This window comes from Staurois parvus, unplaced genomic scaffold, assembly GCF_062004578.1.
Source record: "Staurois parvus isolate SC_StPar_1 unplaced genomic scaffold, SC_StPar_1.0 ptg000472l, whole genome shotgun sequence".
Lineage (NCBI taxonomy): Eukaryota > Metazoa > Chordata > Amphibia > Anura > Ranidae > Staurois > Staurois parvus.
In genome coordinates this window covers 259,680-282,036 of record NW_028318268.1, presented here as the reverse complement: position 1 = coordinate 282,036, position 22,357 = coordinate 259,680, and the positions used below count along the sequence as shown (strand labels likewise).

The 22,357-nt window shown below is 44.0% G+C and overlaps 1 protein-coding gene across 2 annotated transcripts in view; it reads left to right on the top strand.

Moving 5' to 3' along the window:
- Positions 1-13,897: 13,897 nt before the first annotated feature.
- Positions 13,898-22,357, top strand: part of MAN2A2 (mannosidase alpha class 2A member 2) — a 175,132-nt gene continuing 166,672 nt past the window's right edge. For both annotated transcript variants that reach the window (XM_089689376.1, XM_089689377.1), the window contains exon 1: positions 13,898-14,356. The gene's annotated coding sequence lies outside the window, so the exon portion shown is untranslated. The remainder of the gene's footprint in view (positions 14,357-22,357) is intronic.

Here is a 22,357-nt window from a genome sequence, read left to right as displayed (position 1 = left end):
TGCAGTTCTGGAGATGCTCTGACCCAGTTGTCTAGCTATTATAATTTGGCCCTTGTGAAAGTCACTCAAGTCAAATGCTTGTCCATTTTTTCTGCTTTCAACACATCAAGTTCAGGGACAACATGTTCACTTGTAGGCATGCTGCCTACTGTAGTTAGCTAGTATGCTGCCCTAGCAAGGGAACAAACGGGTTGATAATTGTTGCCGCCATTCCTGGGTGCATTTTGTGGGGTTCTTGAGTCAGGCCTACTGGCCCTGTGTGCTGATAAAAGTGACAGGGGTCCAGATCCCGGAGAGTGGCAGTCACCATCAGTGGCTGGCCTGGCTGGCTGAAATTTGTCTGCTGAACTCTGCAACCACCTTCATGTAGAGGACTGGTGGGACACCAGCATCTTGGGATCATCACAATGGACTCTCATATGAGCAAGTACAGGGCAAGGGCAGCCATAGACAGGATTAGGTAGTTAGGGAACTGGCTTGTGAATTTTCATCTTGTTCTGTTGAGCAATTTTATAGTAAAGCCTTTGAAATGCTGTAATGCCTGGTCTGAGGTTATTGAACAGGGTGTATGAAAGTAACTGGCACGCAGGGCTTGATTCACTAAAGGCAAATGGACTGGGCACTTTGCAAGTGCAGTTGCGCCAGAGCTTAGTAAAGGAGAGGAAGCTCTGCTGACGTCCGCCCTCCAATCATGTGCAAGCAAAACTGCTGGTTTTTTTTTTATTTTCTTTGCATGTGATTGGGTATTGTTTGTATAGTGAAGCTTTTCCTCATTTACTAAGCACTGGAGCAACGGCGCTTTGCAAAGTACACAGTCTATTTGCCTTTAGTAAATCAACCCCATTGTCTGCAGCTTGGCTCAGCAAAGCACATTAGGGTATGAAGCCAGCTCTGTGATAGTCGACATGGTGTAGAGGTAAAGGAAGTAGCTGCCAAGAGTAATGGACATCTAGTAACCAGTACAAGCAGTCTATTGTGAAGTGTGGTACCTGTGTCAGGCAAGGTATACTCCGGTAGCAAGGGGGTTGCCTCTGGGACCCCCTCCCCTGCCGGTCCATCTCCCATAGCAACCGGAGCAGCTCAGTGTTACGTAGGCCCTTGACCTCAACCAGGTACAGGTAAGAAGACAAAGTGCACACATGAGGTCCTTGCAAGGTGCACGGGGGGGGGGGGCCATTCTGTGGAGTGAGGTGGCAGAGATATGCTGGATGGGTGGAGTGGGCATAGGCTCCTGGATGGGTGGAGTGGGCATACGTTCCTGGATAGGTGGAGTGGGCATAGGCTCCTGGATGGGTGGAGTGGGCATAGGCTCCTGGATGGGAGGAGTGGGCATAGGCTCCTGGATGGGTGGAGTGGGCATAGGTTCCTGGATGGGTGGAGTGGGCATAGGCTCCTGGATGGGTGGAGTGGGCATAGACTCAACGTGTCCCTTGTGAGTGCAAACACTTACACTAGAGGTGTGCATTGACTCGAGACCAGAAAGCTACCTGGAGTCCAGTGTTTTCATTCAGTGTACGGCCGTCTCTAAGTTAGAGCATTGTCTTAAGGTTGAATTTCCCCGAAAGTGCTTCCTGCCTTGTCCTGGAGCATTGATGCCCTATGCGTAGGGTGAGTGAACTTGTCCACGGTGCATAGCATAGCCCAGAAGAACTTGCCCCAGGGTAGGCCTCTTATGTCACCCTACACTTGGAACTCAACGAAGGAACATAGAAGAAGGCCCACCTACCTGCACCCGCTCTACACACTTGCTGCCTAATATATCCCAACCACTTTCAGAAGCTATTGTAGCAAGATAATAAATGTCATTCACTTTACCTGTGCACATAATGGTATGGCTGAACAAAAAAATAAATAAATAAATATATATATAGTTTTTTAAGCATGATTACAAGCACAGCTTTGTCAGAAAAAATTGCATTAAGCTTGGGTTCACACTGATGTGGTGCGGAATTTGCAGCGTTTTCTGTGCGAATTCCGCCACTGCATCACAATTGCATCCTGTTCATGCAAACTGCCGCAGGTGTGTATGTTAAAGCGGAGTTCCTCCTTAAAAAAAAAAAATAAAAGTCAGCAGCTACAAAAACTGTAGCTGCTGACTTTTAAAATACAGCCACTTACCTGTCCCTCGGTCCCGTGGTGTCCTCACCACTTCTGGTTTCACCAGCTGTCTTCTCTCCCCGGTGCCGCCATCTTCAGTGTGGGCACCCGGCTGTGACAGCTTGCGGCTTCACAGGCGGATGCCCTCTGCGCATGCGCGAGAAGTGCTGCACTTTGTGAATGGCCCCGTAGTCTTCTGGGACCTGTCACGTGTCCCAGAAGATTACGGGGAGGGAAGGGAGGACAACTTCCGTTTCCGATCACCTAGGCAATTGCAGCGGAAGTGGGACCGGGTACCTGTTAAATTCGGGTACCTGCTCCCTAAAGTTGCCAATCCTTAATGGGGAGCGGGGGTCAAAGGCTTCAAGCGAAACTTCCCCTTTTGGGTGGAGCTCCGCTTTAAGCCCGGGTTCACAATGATGTGATGTGGAATTCGCAGTGTTTTCTGTACGAATTCCACCACCGCATCACAATTGCATCCCATTTATGCAAACCGCTGTGGGTGTGTATGTTAAGCTAACAACACCCCGAAAGCGGTCCGCAAAACGCGGTGCGATTTGCAGAATCGGATCAGTTAGGTGTGAATACCCATGCGATCTGATTCTAGTGCGGACCAAAAAAATGGTCCTGCACCTTTTTGGTGCAGTGCTGTGCGATTTGAGCCATACAAAATGTACGGCTCCAATTGCACTGCACACAATTCGCATGTGATTTGCACAGAAATGCAGTGCGGTCCCTGTGGGAATCACATGCGATATACAGAAACGCACAAGTTTCAGGTCAGGTCCAGGTCCAAGTCCAGGTCACTTCTAGATCATTCACATTGTGTTCAATCAAGCCCTGATGAGGGGGGGAGGGGGTGTTTTTGGATCCCCTGTAAATGGTCCCACTGACTTTTATTGGAATAAAGTTGTATCTGGAGCATTGGTGTGGCGCTTCAGGTTCCATTTTTGTTCCATTTCACTACCAGCCAAGCAGACTGTGGAAAGCCTCTGGGGTGTAGAAGTCACCTCCCTGGGAATCAAATCACCGACATCAATACTTCACAACAGGGGCGGACTGACAACTCATGGGGCCCCCGGGCAATAGGGGATCATGGGGCCCCTGTGTCCTTGCCCAAACTCAAAAAAACAATGAAAAAGGTACCAGGGGCTTCTCATGGGGCCCCTTACTGACCCCGGGCCCTCGGGCAGTGCCCGAGTTTCCAAATGGTCAGTCCGCCCCTGCTTCACAACAGCAATACCAGTGAGACAACCTGATTGCTTCACCACTATTATTCCACTTTCCTCAACTATCTCTCCATTGATGTCTATGTGCCTGTTGCAGATCAAAGCTGGTCATACACTAGTAGAATTTAATTTAACATTTTTCATTTCAAGAATGTTCATTCAATTTTCTAATCCTTAGTGGGGTCAAATCGACGTTCGCTGTCAAATGCCTCTGAAGAGTGATCCACCACTTTTCATAAGGGTGGCAATATTAGCTTTTGTTTCATGTTTTGCAGCCCTCTCACAGTACATACAGTGGGGATCGAAAGTTTGGGCACCCCAGCTAAAAATTTGCATTAATGTGCATAAAGAAGCCAAGGAAAGATGGAAAAATCTCCAAAAGGCATCAAATTACAGATTAGACATTCTTATAATATGTCAACAAAAGTTAGATTTTATTTCCATCATTTACACTTTCAAAATAACAGAAAACAAAAAAATGGTGTCTGCAAAAGTTTGGGCACCCTGCAGAGTTAATATCTTGTACTGCCCCCTTTGGCAAGTATCACAGCTTGTAAACGCTTTTTGTAGCTAGCCAAGAGTCTTTCAATTCTTGTTTGAGGTATCTTTGCCCATTCTTCCTTACAAAAGTCTTCCAGTTCTTTGAGATTTCTGGGCTGTCTGTCACGCACTGCTCTTTTAAGGTCTATCCATAGATTTTCAATTATGTTGAGGTCAGGAGATTGTGAAGGCCATGGCAAAACCTTCAGTTTACGCCTCTTGATGTAATCCCCCGTGGATTTCGAGGTGTGTTTAGGATCATTATCCATTTGTAGAAGCCATCCTCTCTTTAACTTCAGCTTTTTCACAGATGGCATCAAGTTACCATCCAAAATTTGCTGAAATTTTATTGAATCCATTTTTCCTTCTACTCGTGAGATGTTCCCTGTGCCACTGGCTGCAACACAACCCCAAAGCATGATTGATCCAACCCCATGCTTAACAGTTGGACAGAGGTTCTTTTCTTTAAATTCTGTGCCCCTTCTTCTCCAAACGTACCTTTGCTCATTCCAGCCAAAAAGTTCAATTTTAACCTCATCGGTCCACAGAACTTGTTTCCAAAATGCATCAGGCTTGTCTATATGTTCATTTGCAAAGTTCAAACGATGATTTTTGTGGTGAGGACGTAGAAGAGGTTTTCTTCTGATGACTCTTCCATGAAGACCATATTTGTACAAGTATCTCTTTATAGTGGAATAGTGTACCACAACTCCAGTGTCTGCCAGATCTTTCTGGAGGGATCGTGCAGTCAAACGTGGGTTTTGAATTGTTTTTCTCACAATCCTGCGAGCTGTTCTGTCTGATATTTTTCTTGGTCTTCCAGATCTTGCTTTAACTTCCACTGTTCCTGATGACTGCCATTTCTTAATTACATTCCGAACAGAGGATGTTGATATCTGAAAATGCTTTTCTATCTTCTTATAGCCTTCTCCAGCTTTGTGAGCGTCAACTATTTTCAGTTTCAGTTTTCTAGACAACTGCTTAGAAGAACCCATGGTGCTGATTGTTGGGGCAAGGTCAGATGAGTCTGGGCATTTAAAACCTTTGAGATTGACATCACCTGGTCTTCCCAGACGATGATTGAGAACAATCCATGACACTGGCAGGTCTCAGCTTTGCAAAGGGGGCAGTGCATGCTATAAATTCTGCAGGGTGCCCAAACTTTTGCAGACGCCATTTTTTTGTTTTCTGTTATTTTGAAAGTGTAAATGATGGAAATAAAATCTAACTTTTGTTGACATATTATAAGAATGTCTAATCTGTAATTTGATGCCTTTTGGAGATTTTTCCATCTTTCCTTGGCTTCTTTATGCACATTAATACAAATTTTTAGCTGGGGTGCCCAAACTTTCGATCCCCACTGTATATTGTGGACGGGCAGCACAGGCAGGCTAAGCAAAGTACCCATACCTTGCTGTCTGACTTCCGAGTTTTGGGCACTTTTGTGCGCACCCCCTGCTGACCCATGCTATGATTGGACACAGCATGAATTTGTCAGCAGGTTTCAGCCAACAATTTCAGCTTAAACCATCTGATCGGCTGTGTCCAATCACAGCACAGAGTTCTGTGTTTAGAAACACACAGAACTCTGTGGAAACAGAACAGCGATCTGGCTGTTTCCTCTGCCTGAAAAGCAGGGAGACAAAAGCCAGATCTGTGAGTAAAAGCAGCACATATTACAAATTAGTAAGCACACAGTTAACCCCTTCATTGCCCCTCGATGTTAACCCCTTCCCAGCCAGTGTCATTAGTACAGTGTACGGTATTATATCTGATCACTGCATTAGTGTCACTATTGTTGTCAGTGTCTGTTAGCGCCAGATTGTCCGCAACACTATCATAGTCCCATTATAAGTCACTGATCACCACCATTACCAGTATAGAGTCATAGCTGCATAAATTCCAGTATATATGCCATAGTTTATAACTTTCACACAAACCAATTAGTCCTCATGCACACGGGACGTTTTTACAGCGGCTGTTTTTGGATTTTGAAGCTTTTTTTACAGCTAGTAAACCCCCCAGCATGTTACCCTATGTGTCCATGCACACATAGGCTTTAATCAACATTTTTTGGCAGGGATGTTTTCGGCTGGAAAAAAACCCAGAACTAGTGGGTTTCTAGAGAAGTTTTTTTAGCTGTAAAAACACTCTAACACTGAAAAACAGGGCAAACGCTGTAAAACGCCGCAAACTGGCGTTTTTAGACATTTTTTGACCCCTCAAAAAAATGTTTTTTTTTTTTAAAAACTGCTAAAAAACACAAGCGCATAAAAACCTCGCTGTACGCTAATGCAAAAACGCTAATAAAAGCTGAAAAACTCACGTTTTTAACGTAACTTTACACAGCTAACGTTACCAGCGTTATCAAAATGCCCCGTGTGCATGAGGGCTAAATATACACTTGTTGGGATTTTTTTTTTACCAAAGGCATATAGCAGAATACATTTTGTACTAAATGTATGAAGGAATTAGATGTTTTGATTCTTTTTTAAATGAATATGTTTTATAACAGACAGTAAAAAATTATTTTTTTTCAATTTTTTTTTTTTTTTTTTCCTTTTTAATCAATTCAATATCGGGCAACTTTACACCTTCCTGCCCAGGCCAGTTTTCAGGTTTCAGCGCTCTCACACTTTGAATGACAATTGCGCGGTCATACAACACTGTACCAAAAATAAAATGTTATCATTTTCTTCACACAACTAGAGCTTTCTTCTGGTGGTATTTAATCACCGCCGGGGTTTTTATTTTTTGCTAAATTAACAAAAAAAGACCAAAACTTTTGAAAAAAACACTTTTTTTTTGTTTCTGTTATAAAAGTTTGCAAATAAATAATTGTTCTTCATAAATGTAGGCCAAGATGTATTCTGCTACATGTCTTTGGTGAAAATAACCCAAATTAGGATGTATTTTTTAGTTTGTAGGAAAGTTATAGAGTTCACAAACTATGGTATAGATCTGAATATTGATCAATCCTGAAGTACTGACAGCCAATCTAATTTCTTGAGGTCCAAGAATGTCAGAACAGTACAGATATCCCCCAAATGACCCCTTTTTGCAAAGTAGACAGTCCAACGTACTTCATGGCGAATTTTTTGAAGTTGTATTTTTTTTGCCATAATTTTTCGGAAAATGAAAAAAATTAGTTTCACTATTTCTATGTTTTACATATTGTCACCAGTGCAGTACAGCGTCATCATATAACTGGCATGGCGGTGATCAGGGACACTGACTGGTGACAGTATGAAAAAAAAAAATACATATTTTTTTTTTTAATTATTTTTTATTTTTTAGTAATTTTTTTTAAATTTTTTTAAAGATTTTTTTTCATATTTCACTATGTCCAAAGTAGTACAATGTTACCATAGTAACATTGTACTACTTTGGGGAAGTGATCAGTTTTTTTTTTGTTTTTTTTTTTTGCACAATTTGCTTATAGTAAAGAATTACTTTGCTATAAGCAAGCATTTACTTGAATGACATCGATTCATTCAGGGGTTTTTTTTGTTGTGCTTAGCTGTGATTTGGCCATGGCTAATCACATGACATGTGCATGTGATCACTGTGACCATTCACAGCTAGACACTAGTATACAATGGATGGCATGAATGAAGCCATCCATTGTATACAACTGTCATGTGACCTGCTGTGATTGGTCACAGCAGGTCACATGGTACTGACAACGGGGGCCGATACTCAGATCTGTCATCGGCCGTGTCCGAGGTACACAGCCGATGACAGATCGTGCCGCTGTGCAGCTCTGCAGGAGTGCGATCTGCGCATGTGCGGGAGGACGCCATATGGCATCCACCCGGAAAGCTGATGACATTTGCCGGCCGCCATTCGGCCATAGGGCGGGCGGCAAATGGTTAATAATAACAACCCCAATGATGAGCAAATACCACCAAAAGAAAGATCTATTTGTGTGAAAAAAGGTCTAAATTTAGTTTGGGTACAGTGTTGCACGACCGCACAACTGCCAGTTAAAGTAGCACAGTGCTGAATAGCAAAAAAATGCCCTAGTTATGAAAGGGGTAAAACTTTCTAGAGGTCAAGTGGTTCGGTGGTCACACACTTTCATTTTATAACATCATCTTTGTAATAACAAAACAAACAATAGTTATGTTTGAGAATCCAATATGACATTACTTTACATAAGCAGTTTGTCTTATGGCACTGCGTCACGTTAACTGACAATTGCGCGGTCATGCAATGCTGCACCAAAATGAAATTGACATCCTTTTTTCCCCATGAATTGGGCTTTCTTTCGGTGATATTTGATCGCCTGTGCGTTTTGAATTTTTTGCGCTATAAAAAAAAACTGACAATTTTGAGAAAAAAACAATATTTTGGACTTTTTGCTATAAAACATGTCCAGTAAAAAAATTTAAAAATCTAATTTCGGCATAAATTTAGGTCAAAATATATTCTGCGACATGTCTTTGCTAAAAAAAAAAAATCCCAATACATGAAAATTAATTGGTTTACGGGAAAGTTATAGCGTTTATAAATGGCGGTATATATACTGGATTTTTTTTTGTATACTAATAATAGTGGCAATCAGCGACTTATGGCGGCGATCAGCGACTTATGGCGGGACTGCGGCAGACATTCTGACACTGGGGGGGGAACTGACTTGGGGTCACTGACATCCCCAGTGACACCAATACAGTGATCAGTGCAGAAAAAAAAAACCCACTGACACTACTAATGGCACTGGGGAGGAAGGGGTTAACATTTGGAGGCAATCAAAGGGTTAACTGTGTGAGGGGAGTGTTTTACTAGGGGGCGAGGTATGTACTTCTCTGTTACAGTGTGTTGAAAACTGACAGGGAGAAGAGCTCCATTGAAAACAATGCAGCCGTCCTCTCTGTCAGTGTTTGCTGACAATCGCCGGGCTACTGCAGGTAATCACCGGCCGGGACCTGGTGATTGACACTCGTGGCCATGATCGGTGCCACGGGTAGGGCGGTCTCGCGCCTCGCGCGTGCCCACTACCCTGAAATGCAGGATCACGTTTATATACATGATCCTGCGCACAGGAGCCGCCTTGTAGCAGTATATGTACTGCGGGCGGTCCCGTAGTGGTTACAAAAATCTCCTTTCATGTTGTGGGTTCTTCCTGGATTTCCTGCATGCTCTGCAGCTTATCCTCACTTTCTAAGGACTACATATCCCATGGTGCCTTTCTGCCTGCAAGCTGTGGCTCCGCCTCCTGAAACTCCTCCCCTCAGCTCTTCTGTAGATCAGAAGGTGGGCTCTGGGAAATGTGTGACACAGCAGTGCCTACTCACAGGGCATAGTGACTACGGGTCACAGAATTCAAGGAAGAAAATGTGTGGGATGTTCACAGAATACGTTTACAAACGTCAAGATCCTTTAGATTAATAGTAGACTGGAAGACATTGGAATACAATGTGGAAATGAATATAGGATTTATGATATGCTTTAAATAGTCTTAGAGGGATTTCCTTTCATTTCCTGTTCTGGAGACACACCCTTATCACCACAAAGGAAGTGAGGGGAACTCTCAAACAACAACACGCAAGTAAAAATACATTTCTAAAGTAGGCCTAAAGCCAAAAGGGAACGGAAGATTATAAACCCTGCCAGTTTTTTTTACCATCTGTGTCCCATTGAGGAGATTTCCCTTCACTTCCTGTCCCATAAACCCAACAGGAAGTGAGAAGAAATTCCTCCAAAATGACCCCTGACTTGGTTGCTTTTTATTAGCACTGATCACTGTATTGGTGTCACTGGGGATGTCAGTGACACCAAGTTAGCTCCCCCCAGTGTCAGAATGCCTTCCCTAGTCCCGCTATAAGTCGCTTTTTGCCACCATTACCAGTAAAAAAAAATTCCAGTATCTATATCGCCATTTGTAGACGCTACAACTTTCATGTAAACTAATTAATTTACACATATTGGGATTTTTTTTAGCAAAGACACGTCGCAGAATACATTTTGGTGTAAATTTATGACGAGATTTGATTTTTTTATTTTTTTTTACTGGACATGTTTAATAGCAAAAAGTCAAAAATATTGTTTTGAGAAATGCACAACAGTAAAATCAGTCTGTATATGCAGTAAAGCTTGCCTGTTATACTCACTGTGGAACCTAAGGGGTTAATCCTCTGCATTGTGTAAAAAAAATGTTTGATCCTGTCTTCTCTGATCCTCTCCTTCTTTCACAGTCCCCAATCCATCTGCTGATAGAACAGAGCCTTGGAGTGCAAACTACACATTCTCAGTTTGGTGTGTATTGCTAGAGAATTTTTGTTTTCTTGGGAGAGTGCATGTGATCAGCACAGGGCCAATCAGCACTGTCCAGACAGAAGGTCAGGGGTTAAGTAGCCTCATAGGACAATCAAGGAGAATGAAAACTCCTCCTACAAGACTACAAATTAAACAGTGCTTGGCTGGACACTGATAGAAGTCACAAGCAGGGCTGGATCTAAGGGAGCGCTGGGGTGGGGTGTGCCCACCCAGATTTTAGCTGTGCCCCCTTAAGTCTCTGAAACTGCATCCACTAATCCAGGGGTCTCCAAACTGCGGCCCAAGGGCCTGATATGGCCCTTTGCGACCCTTTATCCGGCCCTTGGGGCACTATTCCTCCCACTGAGACCAAGAATGGGGCAGTACTTCCATTGAAACCAAAGATGATGTACTATTGTTCCCACTAATACAAGTGATGGTACACTACTCCTCCTACTGACCATCAACCCTGAGGCCATGTTCATTCTCACTGATGCTGGGACCAGGACATTTTCTTTCCCCACTGGCCCTAATCCGGCCCTCCTAAAGTCTGAAGGACAGGAGACTGGCCCTTTGTTTTAAACATTTGGAGACCCTTGCACTAATCCATGAGCCAGTCTAAAGCAGACAGTTGATGTAAGAAGGCACACTGATGGGGACAATCCATGTAGGGGGGGGGGGGCACTCTGACAGGGACACCTGATGTAAGGGGGCATTCTGACAGGGACCCTGATGTAAGGGGGGCACTCTGTTGGGGACACCTGATGTAAGGGGGCACTCTGATGGGGACACCTGATGTAAGGGGGCACTCTGTTGGGGACACCTGATGTAAGGGGGCACTCTGATAGGGACCTAGATGTAAGGGGGCACTCTGATAGGGACCCTGATGTACGGGGGCACTCTGATGGGGGCACCTGATGTAAGGGGGCACTCTGTTGGGGACACCTGATGTAAGGGGGCACTCTGATGGGGACATCTGATGTAAGGGGGCACTTTGACAGGGACACCTGATGTAAGGGGGCACTCTGATGGGGACACCTGATGTAAGGGGGCACTCTGATAGGGACCCTGATGTACGGGGGCACTCTGATGGGGGCACCTGATGTAAGGGGGCACTCTGATGGGGACCCTGATGTACGGGGGCACTCTGATGGGCACACCTGATGTAAGGGGGCAAGCTGATGGGAACCCAATTCAAAGGGGGACTCTGATGAGGACTCCTGATTTAAAGGGGGACTCTGATAGGGACATCTGATATAAGGAGGACTGGTTCTGTGTCAGCCTAATACATACTAGTGTGGTGACACTGTGTGACAGGATCCCACTGATTCACACACTGTGTTGGCATTATGCCCCCTAACTTTTTTTACTGCACCCCCAGACCAGATAGGCTAGATCCAGCTTTGGTCACAAGACTGCCATATACTGCTGATGGGAAAAGGTATTTAGCAGTTTATATTTACTAAAATATTTGCATTTCCATGTTCTGTGTACTGTGATACAGAGATAGTGAATGCAGGGTCCTGGGAGACCAGATATAGTGAATGCAGGGTCCGGGGAGACCAGATATAGTGACTGCAGGGTCCTGGGAGACCAGATATAGTGAATGCAGAGTCCGGGGAGACCAGATATAGTGAATGCAGGGTCCGGGGAGACCAGATATAGTGAATGCAGGGTCCGGGGAGACCAGATATAGTGAATGCAGGGTCCTGGGAGACCAGATATAGTAAATGCAGAGTCCGGGGAGACCAGATATAGTGAATGCAGAGTCCGGGGAGACCAGATATAGTGAATGCAGGGTCCGGGGAGACCAGATATAGTGAATGCAGGGTCCGGGGAGACCAGATATAGTGAATGCAGGGTCCTGGGAGACCAGATATAGTGAATGCAGAGTCCGGGGAGACCAGATATAGTGAATGCAGGGTCCGGGGAGACCAGATATAGTGAATGCAGAGTCCGGGGAGACCAGATATAGTGAATGCAGGGTCCGGGGAGACCGGATATAGTGAATGCAGGGTCCGGGGAGACCGGATATAGTGAATGCAGGGTCCTGGGAGACCAGATATAGTGAATGCAGGGTCCGGGGAGACCGGATATAGTGAATGCAGGGTCCGGGGAGACCGGATATAGTGAATGCAGGGTCCGGGGAGACCGGATATAGTGAATGCAGGGTCCTGGGGAGACCGGATATAGTGATTGCTGGGTTTGGGGAGACCGGATATAGTGAATGCTGGGTTTGGGGAGACCGGATATAGTGAATGCAGGGTCCGGGGAGACCAGATATAGTGAATGCTGGGTTTGGGGAGACCGGATATAGTGAATGCAGGGTCTGTGGAGACCGGATATAGTGAATGCTGGGTTTGGGGAGACCGGATATAGTGAATGCTGGGTTTGGGGAGACCGGATATAGTGAATGCAGGGTCCGGGGAGACCAGATATAGTGAATGCTGGGTTTGGGGAGACCGGATATAGTGAATGCAGGGTCCGGGGAGACCAGATATAGTGAATGCAGGGTCCGGGGAGACCAGATATAGTGAATGCTGGGTTTGGGGAGACCGGATATAGTGAATGCAGGGTCCGGGGAGACCAGATATAGTGAATGCTTGGTTTGGGGAGAGCAGATATAGTGAATGCAGGGTCCGGGGAGACCAGATATAGTGAATGCAGGGTCCGGGGAGACCAGATATAGGGAATGCAGGGTCCGGGGAGACCAGATATAGCGAATGCAGGGTCCTGAGAGACCAGATATAGCGAATGCAGAGTCCGGGGAGACCAGATATAGCGAATGCAGGGTCCGGGAGACCAGATATTGTGAATGCTGGGTTTGAGGAGACCAGATATAGTGAATGCAGGGTCCTGGGAGACCAGATATAGTGAATGCAGGGTCCGGGGAGACCAGATATAGTGAATGCAGGGTCCGGGAGACCAGATATAGTGAATGCAGGGTTCTGGGATTAGTAACACTTTAAACCAGGGGTGTCATACTCAATTTCATAGTGGGCCACATCAGCATTATGGTTGCCCTCAAAGGGCCGGTTGTATCTGTAAGACTAGATGACCAAAGCACTTCACTCTCCCCTACATCACAGTGCGCCCCCCCTTACCTGCTGGAAGTGGAGCTGAGAAGCAGAAAGTGCAGGGTCTGGAGGAGGAGCAGAGGAGGGCTGGAGTCAGCTGAATGCTAAAACCAGAGGAATGTGAGAGGAGGGGTGCAGTGGCTGCACAGAGAGGTGCAGGATCTGTAGGAGGAGTTCTGTCCTCCTTTCTGCTGCCAACTGCTGAGACCACGGGTTTTTGAGTTGCAGAGATGAGCCTTTCTGCGACTGCATGGAGAAGCGCAGGATCTGGCGGAGGAGTTCTGTCCTCCTCTCTTCTGTTGACTGCTGAGACCAGGGGTGTGGGGTTGCAGAGATGAGCCTCTCCACGGCTGCATGGAGAAGCACAGGATCTGGCGGAGGAGTTCTGTACTGCTCTCTTCTGCTGATTTCTGAGATAAGGGGGTGCCATAGCTGAGGGCCTGGGGGGCCAGATTTGTCCCTCGACCCTTGTGTTTGACATCTGTGCTTTAAACAATCCATTCCATTTGTATCACATATAGAGACCCTTGTAGTGGAGGAGATTGTACAATCAGATTGTATAGTGAATGGCCCGGCTCCAGCACTGTACATGGTACAAGTCCCCCTGCTGTATACAGTCATGCAGACAACCCTCCTGTCCACTAGAGGCCGCTCAGGCGCTCTCTCCCCTGTGTGGACGGTGAGCTGTCTCTTTAAACAAAGGGCTCGGAGAGCTCGGTGATCGGAGATCTGTCACCCGAGCCGGGCTCAGCCTCCTCCGTCCTCCGCTCTACCATGGGCGGCCGGTAGCCGGGGCGGGATGGACTCTTCCCGGGGACTCGTGTACATGTCATACCGTGCCCGGCCGGGAATAGGACGGCGGTGACTGGAGGAGGAGAGGAGTGCGCTCCGGTCTATGGAGGCTTCTCACCATCATCATCATTATTATTACTATGGTGTGGATGTGAGCCGGGACCGCCGACACATAGGAGGCGTCATCATCATCACCCCGACCCGTGTATGAGGAGCCGGTCCCTCCATACACAGCACCGGACCGGGGGGGATGAGGGGGCACACCGGGGAGCGCTGACGACGAGGCCGGACCACCGCACCGCTCCAACGTGGAGACCCTCCGGAGAGAAAACCACAGGAGACACAGGAGGGCGCAGCACCGGGGTAAGGGGGGCAACACCGGGCATGATCGCACCGGACACATCATCACCGCAGAGCGGACGTAGCATCTTCATCATCATCATAATTATTATATATTACATGTTATCTCCCAACAATACTACTCATAGAGCAACACAGACAGTACCATAGGAGTCACATGCAGGGCAGATTTACAGTGATTTGTTCTAACAATACTTAGTAATATAATAATAATAATATCATTTAAATAATGAGAATAATACAATATTGCTTTTTTTTCTATTTTGATTATTTGTTATTAAAGACAGTAAAAAATAATACTTTAGTAATGTTAGTAATAACTATTTATTACTATTATATTATGGGTTTTTTTTTATTAATGCCTAATAAAATATAACAATACAAAGTAAAAAACTATAATATTATTACTAAAATAATTTGGCGAATAATACAATATTGGGGTTTTTTCTATGTTGATTATTTGTTGTTAATGACAGTAAAAATAATACTTTAGTGATAATGTTAGTAATAATATTTATTATTATGTTTTTTTTTGTATTAATACCTAATAAAATAATATAACAATAAAAAGTAAAAAACTATAATATTACTAAAATAATAATTTGGAATATTACAATATTGGGGTTTTTTCTATGTTGATTTGTTATTAAGGACAGTAAAAATAATACTCTAATAATAATGTTAGTAATAACTATTTATTACTACTATATCATGTGTTTTTTTTTATTATTAACTAATAAAATATATCAAAACAAAGTAAAAAACTATAATAATGTTGTTACTAAAATAATATAATTTGGAGAATAATACAATATTGGGGTTTTTTCTATGTTGATTATTTGTTGTTAATGACAGTAAAAATAATACGTTAGTAATAACAATATTTATTACTATTTTTTTTTCATTGGTAACACTTAATAAAATAATATCACAATAAAAAGTAAAAGCCTATGATAATATCATTATTAATAAAATAATAAAAATGAGTCTAATGGTATATTTGATAAAGATAACAATGTTATGTTATTACAAATTTTTATTTTAAATAAAATACTAAAAATCATCATCATAATAATTATGATCATATATTTAATGGTGCTTATTAACAATATTTGCTAATATAATAATAATAATAGAGCTATAACAATATTGATTAATATATTTACCATGTTACTTATTCATATTGTGTGTTTTTTTTTTTCTTAAAATAATAGTAATATAACAATAATAAAGTAAAATACTATAATAGATTACTAACATAATAAAAGTGAAAATAATGTTATTAGTAGTTTATTATTATTATTAATAATTTGTTTTAATTATACATTTATATTTATTTTTACAACTAGAATAAAATTATAGTAATAGTGACAATATTTCATATTATGTTATTTCATTATTATTGTTTTTTTTTTTGTAAAATATTAATACTATAATACTATTATTTTTTTTCTATCTTGTGTTTTTTTTTTTATAATTTTTGGCATTGTTCAATATGTTGTTGTTTATTATTATTACTACCTTAGATGACATTAGGTTATTTACCTCTTAATTGCTATAAGACACGTTGTAATTGTAATGGAAATTTACATTAAAAAAAAAACTGGTTTCCCTTTTTGCTCCTGGATTAAGAAAATAAAAATAGTGCACTGCGATACTTTGCCCAGCACTGTGGTTGGCATGCAGCCAGTTCCAGGCAGAGTACTGAGCAGCTCTGCACATTTCTTGCACATGAACTCTCAGTAGATTAGTGCAGCCATTGAGGTGCATCATCTTTCAACCTTTTTTTTTTTTATTTTTATTTTTTTATTTATTTTTCTTTTTAACCCCGGAATATTTTTTGGGTCTCGGGGAACCCTTACTAATACCAATTCATTGGGAATCAAAATGCGCCTTAGGGCATTTTCCTCGTTGGCAGAAATAAGCAATCCACTACAGGTCACTTTTCAAAGAGCAACACAGATGTAAAGTAGAGAGGAACTCCTGGTGTAGATTCTGTACACAAATCAGAGAATGCTTTACATTTTCAGTGTTCCCTGATTGAGCCAGGGTTCACATATATGCGGTGCGGTATATCTCATGTGATTCCCACAGGAACCGCGCCACATTACTGTGTACATCACATGTGATTTGTGTGCGGTGCGATTGGAGCCGTACATTTTGTATGGCTCTAATCCTACCATACCAAATAGCTGCAGAACCCTTTTTTCTGGTCCGCACTAGAATCGGATCGCTCGGGTATTCACACCTATGTGATCCGATTCTGCACATCGCACCTCATTTTGTGGACTGCTTTCGGTGTGTTGTTAACTTAACATACACACTCGCAGTGGTTCACATGAACGGGGTGCGATTCTGATCACACTGAAAACGCTGCAAATTCTGCACCGCATCAGTGTGAACCCGGGCTGAACTAGGCGAGCTTAGTGGAAGCAAGCGGAGATCACTGGAGAAGCAGAGCCTACTTAAAGGATAAGATCACATTTTAAAAAAATAAAATAAATGCACTTTTTTTTTGCAGGTAAAAAAAACGTGCATTTATTTATTAGGAGCCTGTAAAGCATTGCAGCCACGATCAGCAGATTGCAGGGGCAATGCCAGGCTCCTGCAGACTGTCAGGGTAGCTGTCTCTCCATACCTCATACAAGCAGTTAGTGAATGACAGCAGAAAGAATCCATGAACCACCTAGAGTGCTCACCAGCGCCCTGGTAGTCCGTTGAGAACTGTAAGCCGTCAGCCACAAAGTTGTAGTTCTCCCATTCGCTGAGCTCTGTATGTGTGACATGGCTGGGGGAGCGGAGGAGCTGTTGTTTGAAAGTGGGGAGAGCAGGTGCCGGGGAGAAGGTTCCTTGCTTGCTGTCACAATGCAATGGGGGATGGGGCTGCTACATCAGTAATATGTTATAAAAGGTGAACATATCCTTTAGGTCAGGTCTTGAAATTTCCACTCGCCTGCTCGCCAATGGCGAGTGGAAATTATGGTGGGGGCGAGTGTGTCCCCCAGGGCCATCTTGCTGAGCAGGCTTGGAGCTCAGGCCAGATCTGTCATTGGCACTGGGAGCCGTCAGACTGCTCAATAGCTGAGCGCAGTGAAAGCAAAGGAAGGAGTGTGTGCTGTGCTCTCTGCCTCCCCCTAGAGTGCAGTACCTGGCTCTGTGAGTGAACAACGAAGTACTGCAACTTTTTATGGGGGGTTGGGTGGTGGTGTACATGTGTGTGTTTGTGTGTCTGTGTATGCATGTACAATGTGTGTACCTGTACATGTGTCTGTGTGTATGTACGTGTGTGTGCGCGTGTACATGTGCCTGTGTATGTATGTACGTGTGTCTGTGCGTTTGTATTTCTGTGTACGTACATGTATCTGTGTATGTGTTTCTGTGCGTGTGTGTACATGTGTTTCTGTGCGTGTGTGTACATGTGTTTCTGTGCGTGTGTGTACATGTGTTTCTATGCGTGTGTGTACATGTGTCTCTGTGCGTGTGTGTACATGTGTCTCTGTGCGTGTGTGTACATGTGTCTCTGTGCATGTATGTATGTATGTATGTGTGTGTCTGTGTACATGTTTCTATGTGTATGTGTACAGGTGTCTCTGTGTGTGTTTGTTGGTGGCGAGTAACTCTAAGGCCTGGCTAGTAGCTCAGGACTTGAAATTTTAATAGGTGTTTTCCAGCTTCCAGGGCCCTTGGCCAGGTATGGTGTATATATAGGTAGTCCAAGCTGGCCCAATGTAATTATGTATAAATATCTATACCTAGAATTCTTCTTAAAAGGATGAGATTACCAGCCCTGGTTCACATCAATGCGACCCCAAATGCGGATAAATCGCTGATCATAGTGTTTTGGTCCCGGCTTGCAGTATCGTTTAGGAGCGTTTCGGAGGGTTAGCGTTTTTACAGTACATGAAGAAACCCAAAACACTAGAAAAAATCTGTTAGGAGCGTTTTAGTAGAGTTCAGTGTTGTTTTTCTGCAGGGAAAACACTCTCAAAAAGTCTACAAAAACAATCTATCTTCTGCTCCCAACCACTAAGAGTTCACACTTCTTCGGTGCGGCATATCGCATGTGATTCCTCTGCAAATCACATGCAAATTCTGTGCAGTGCGATCAGAGCCGTACATTTTGTACGGCTCAAATCGCACCGCATCCGCACCAAAAAGGTGCAGGACCCTTTTTTAGGTCCGCACTAGAATCGGATTGCATGGGTATTCACACCTATGTGATCCGATTCTGCACATCGCACCGCGTTTTGCAAACTGATTTCGGGGTGTTGTTAACATACACACCTACAGTGGTTCGGATAAACTGGGTGCGATTGTGATGCAGTGGTGGAATTCGCACAGAAACCGGTGAGAATTCCACACCACGTCCGTGTGAACCCGGGCTGAGGCTCGAAAAAGGCTTCTAGCATAAAATCGTGTGTATGGGCGCATAGGATGACACTATTACTTCTAGGAGCAGAGAAATCGCTAGTGTACATGGAGCCTTAGTAGCATTTATGTGCATTTTTTTTTTTTTGTATGTTTTGTCTCATTTTTATGCCCATTTGCGAAAATTTGTGCATGATTTATAGAGGCATTTTCTGGCTTTTTGAGCGCTGATGTTTTTGTGTTGGCCAATGGAGAAAAATCTCAGCTGTGACATCATTTGTTGCCATGCCAGAAAAACGCTCTTGGTCATGCAGCGAAACGCACAAAAGCAAATTTTAATGTATTTCTATGGAAATGAAAATGCACCAATCTGCACAAAAGTAGCTCCAAAACTTTTTTTTTTTTAGCTTTAGGCGACCTAGAGTGGAGATGTAAACCATCTCCAAAGAGTAATCTTGACTTTTTTTTCTCCCTGAGCACTTTGGAGTTTTGAGATTCATGCTATAAAGCACTCAGGTGTGAATGGGGTCTTAGACTGTAACATGCTCCAGCTTCGGCCCCCTCAATCGCCTTTCCTTGGGACAGTGGGTGGGACTTCCTCTCGCCCACAGCTTCTGTCACATTTAAAATTGCCACAGCTGTTCAGGGCAGCCGCAGAGATATGTGAATGAATAGACTACAAGTCCCATCTACTGCTGCTGCAGGTGGTCTTGCAGTTCTCATTGGACTGAGAGGATACTGATCAGCATTGCTCATAGTCAATCATTCTTCCTCCAGCTTTGTAACTGAAAGTCCATACGGAGATAGAGGCAGAAAGCTTGGAGGGAGAGTATACTGGATCCTGACATTGCACCCGCATTCCACTGATCCACTGGTGCAGTGTTCTGCAAGTTCCTGTAGGAGAAAATAATAAATGCACTTTTTTTCCTGTAAAGTCATGTGCTTTTTTTTTTTTTTTTCTTCTTAAAAGGTGAACTTATCCTTTAAGACTTGCATTGGTGCTCATATGTGAAGGACCACCATGGGGTTTTGCTTGCTGAGAGTTTTGGAGCTTTGAGCTTCATACTGCAAAATACTGAGATGTTCTTGTTTTAGTCAATGAAAAGCTAGTTATTGGGAGGAGAAGAGGCAAGGAATTGCAATTTCAGGCATTCCTGTTGAAGTCTGTCAGGACAAAAACTCATGACTCTGTCCCATTAATTTTTTTGGAGCTTCCAGTGACAAACTTCAAGTGAAATCATGCTCATGTGTGAAGACACCACTGAAAATGAGTCATGATTTTGAGCATTGAAGCTCTTCAGCAAATGCAGTTGTGAATGGGGTCTTAGACAGCTGAACCATTCATTGGTGAAATTCTGCTGGCTGTGCCAAGTGGCATTGGTCCAAGAACTATGCGGGCACTGTCAGATGGGGGTCAGTCAAACCCAGCTTAAGGAATACCTAGCAACCTCTGGAGGAACCCTAGGTCTTCACAGAAGCCTGATTCAGAATAGCTGCTCTGGAGGAACCCTGGTTGAAAGTAGCTGCTCTGGCGGGAACCCTAGGGCTCCACGGAAACCTGGCTGGGAATAGCTGCTTTGGAGGAACCCTGGTTGAGAGCAGGTGATCTGGAGGAACCCTGGGGCTCCATAGAACTCTGGTTGAGAGCAGCTGTTCTGGGGGAACCCTGGGGCTCTATAGAACTTTGGTTGAGAGCAGCTGTTCTGGGGGAACCCTGGGGATCTATAGAACTCTGGTTGAGAGCAGCTGTTCTGGGGGAACCCTGGGGCTCCATAGAACTCTGGTTGAGAGCAGCTGTTCTGGGGGAACCCTGGGGCTTCATAGAACTCTGGCTGAGAGCAGCTGTTCTGGGGGAACCCTAGGGGTGCCATAAAACTCTGGTTGAGAGCAGCTTCTGTGGAGGAACCCTGGGGCTCCATAGAACTCTGGTTGAGAGCAGCTGCTGTGGAGGAACCCTGGGGCTCCATAGAACTCTGGTTGAGAGCAGCTTTTGTGGAGGAACCCTGGGGCTCCATAGAACTCTGGTTGAGAGCAGCTTTTGTGGAGGAACCCTGGGGCTCCATAGAACTCTGGTTGAGAAAAACTAAGCTTGATGTGCACAAGTAGAGCGTATAGCTGAGTCTATGTTGGTGAAATTCAAAGTTCTGACCCTTGCAGAGCATGGATTCATATTACTTAAGTAAAATGGGCAATGTTGCAATAGTTCACCTTAGTTCTACTCTTGTTACCGTCCTACAAAGGTCAGTGTTAGGAGCTAGCCAAATCTGGCTTATTTATAATAGCAAAGGGCAATGGCAGCCAGTCAGCACATTTAATTATTCTGATTAACAATGAAAGGTGTTATGTTCTGACTTGTACCTTTTATACATCATCATAAGTCTTTCTAAATATGCCAGGTTGTCATTTCTCTTGGCAGGCTGTGAAGAGAGGCTTACCAACAACAGATATGCCATACCATCACCTCTGCTGCTATTCCTTTTGCTTTCTAATGTAAATCGAATTTCTAATTGTTAATCCAGCCATAACTTCCTCTTGGTTCAGAACAGGGTAGGGAAGGTTAGGTCTTCCTAGAAGAAGCCTGTGTCCTCTCAGCTCACAGAATACTGTGATGGTCAGCAGAACATTGAGTGAAGGGGAACAAAAAATAGTACGTTATGTAACTCCTTGACCCTACTTTTTGAAAGTTAAAAAAAAAAAAAAAGCAGCAAATGTGGCTTCAGTTCCAGTTTAAATGTGTAGTCACGCTAGGCATGGTTGCCTTGTACCATGTCCTAGAATGGGCATGTGCCCAACCCCCCCACCCCGCTGGCTTGTGTTTCCATTGTGCCATGCTTGAGCATGCTTGCATCATGGCCTCTATCTCGCACAGATCTGGTGTGTGCATTGCCCAAGCTCAACTGCACCATGCCCATACCCATCCCTTCAAGGTACACTGAAGTGTGCACAGCAGTTGCACTAGTCAAGCAAACTGGACTTTTGAGGTCAAACATACATCATGGGCACATTATGGATTGCCTAGTGCGAGTGCAGCCTAAGGCAAATTAGAATTTTACCCGTACATTTTTATTTTTACATATTTTCTAGTGGGAAATTGGGTTCTACCTCCTCATGTTCCACTTATACAGTACTTGTTTCATACAATTTCTATTATTTCAGTGCTGCTGGTATCCTGCACGTTCTATTAGTCACTTCCCGTCTATATTCACTGCTCCAGTGTTGGTTGCATATTATTGCTCTGGACCAGCTTCCAGATGAGGCTTATGTTGGTGGTAGCTTGGGCGTCTACACACTGTTTACATCTGTCAAACAGACCATCGGCTTTACAGCCACCCAATCACTTTTCACAAACTCCCAAAAGCATCCAACCGACGAATACCCCAGCCGTGTGTTCTGATCACCTCTGGCTCTCCTGTAGGCCCAAGACAGGCATGGCAGGTAGAACAGAAGGAGATCAGCGAACATCTGTTTGGTGTTTGAATCACAAGCATTTCATCACTTCTGGGTTCATAGCTGTCATTCTCTAACAACACTGGTCGGGGAAGAAGCAGGTTAAGCATGCTCTATCCTTAGCTTCAGTATGTGTCTAGTAGTCTTCTGATGTCTTTTTTAAAAGGAGACATGTCTCCAGCAATAGGC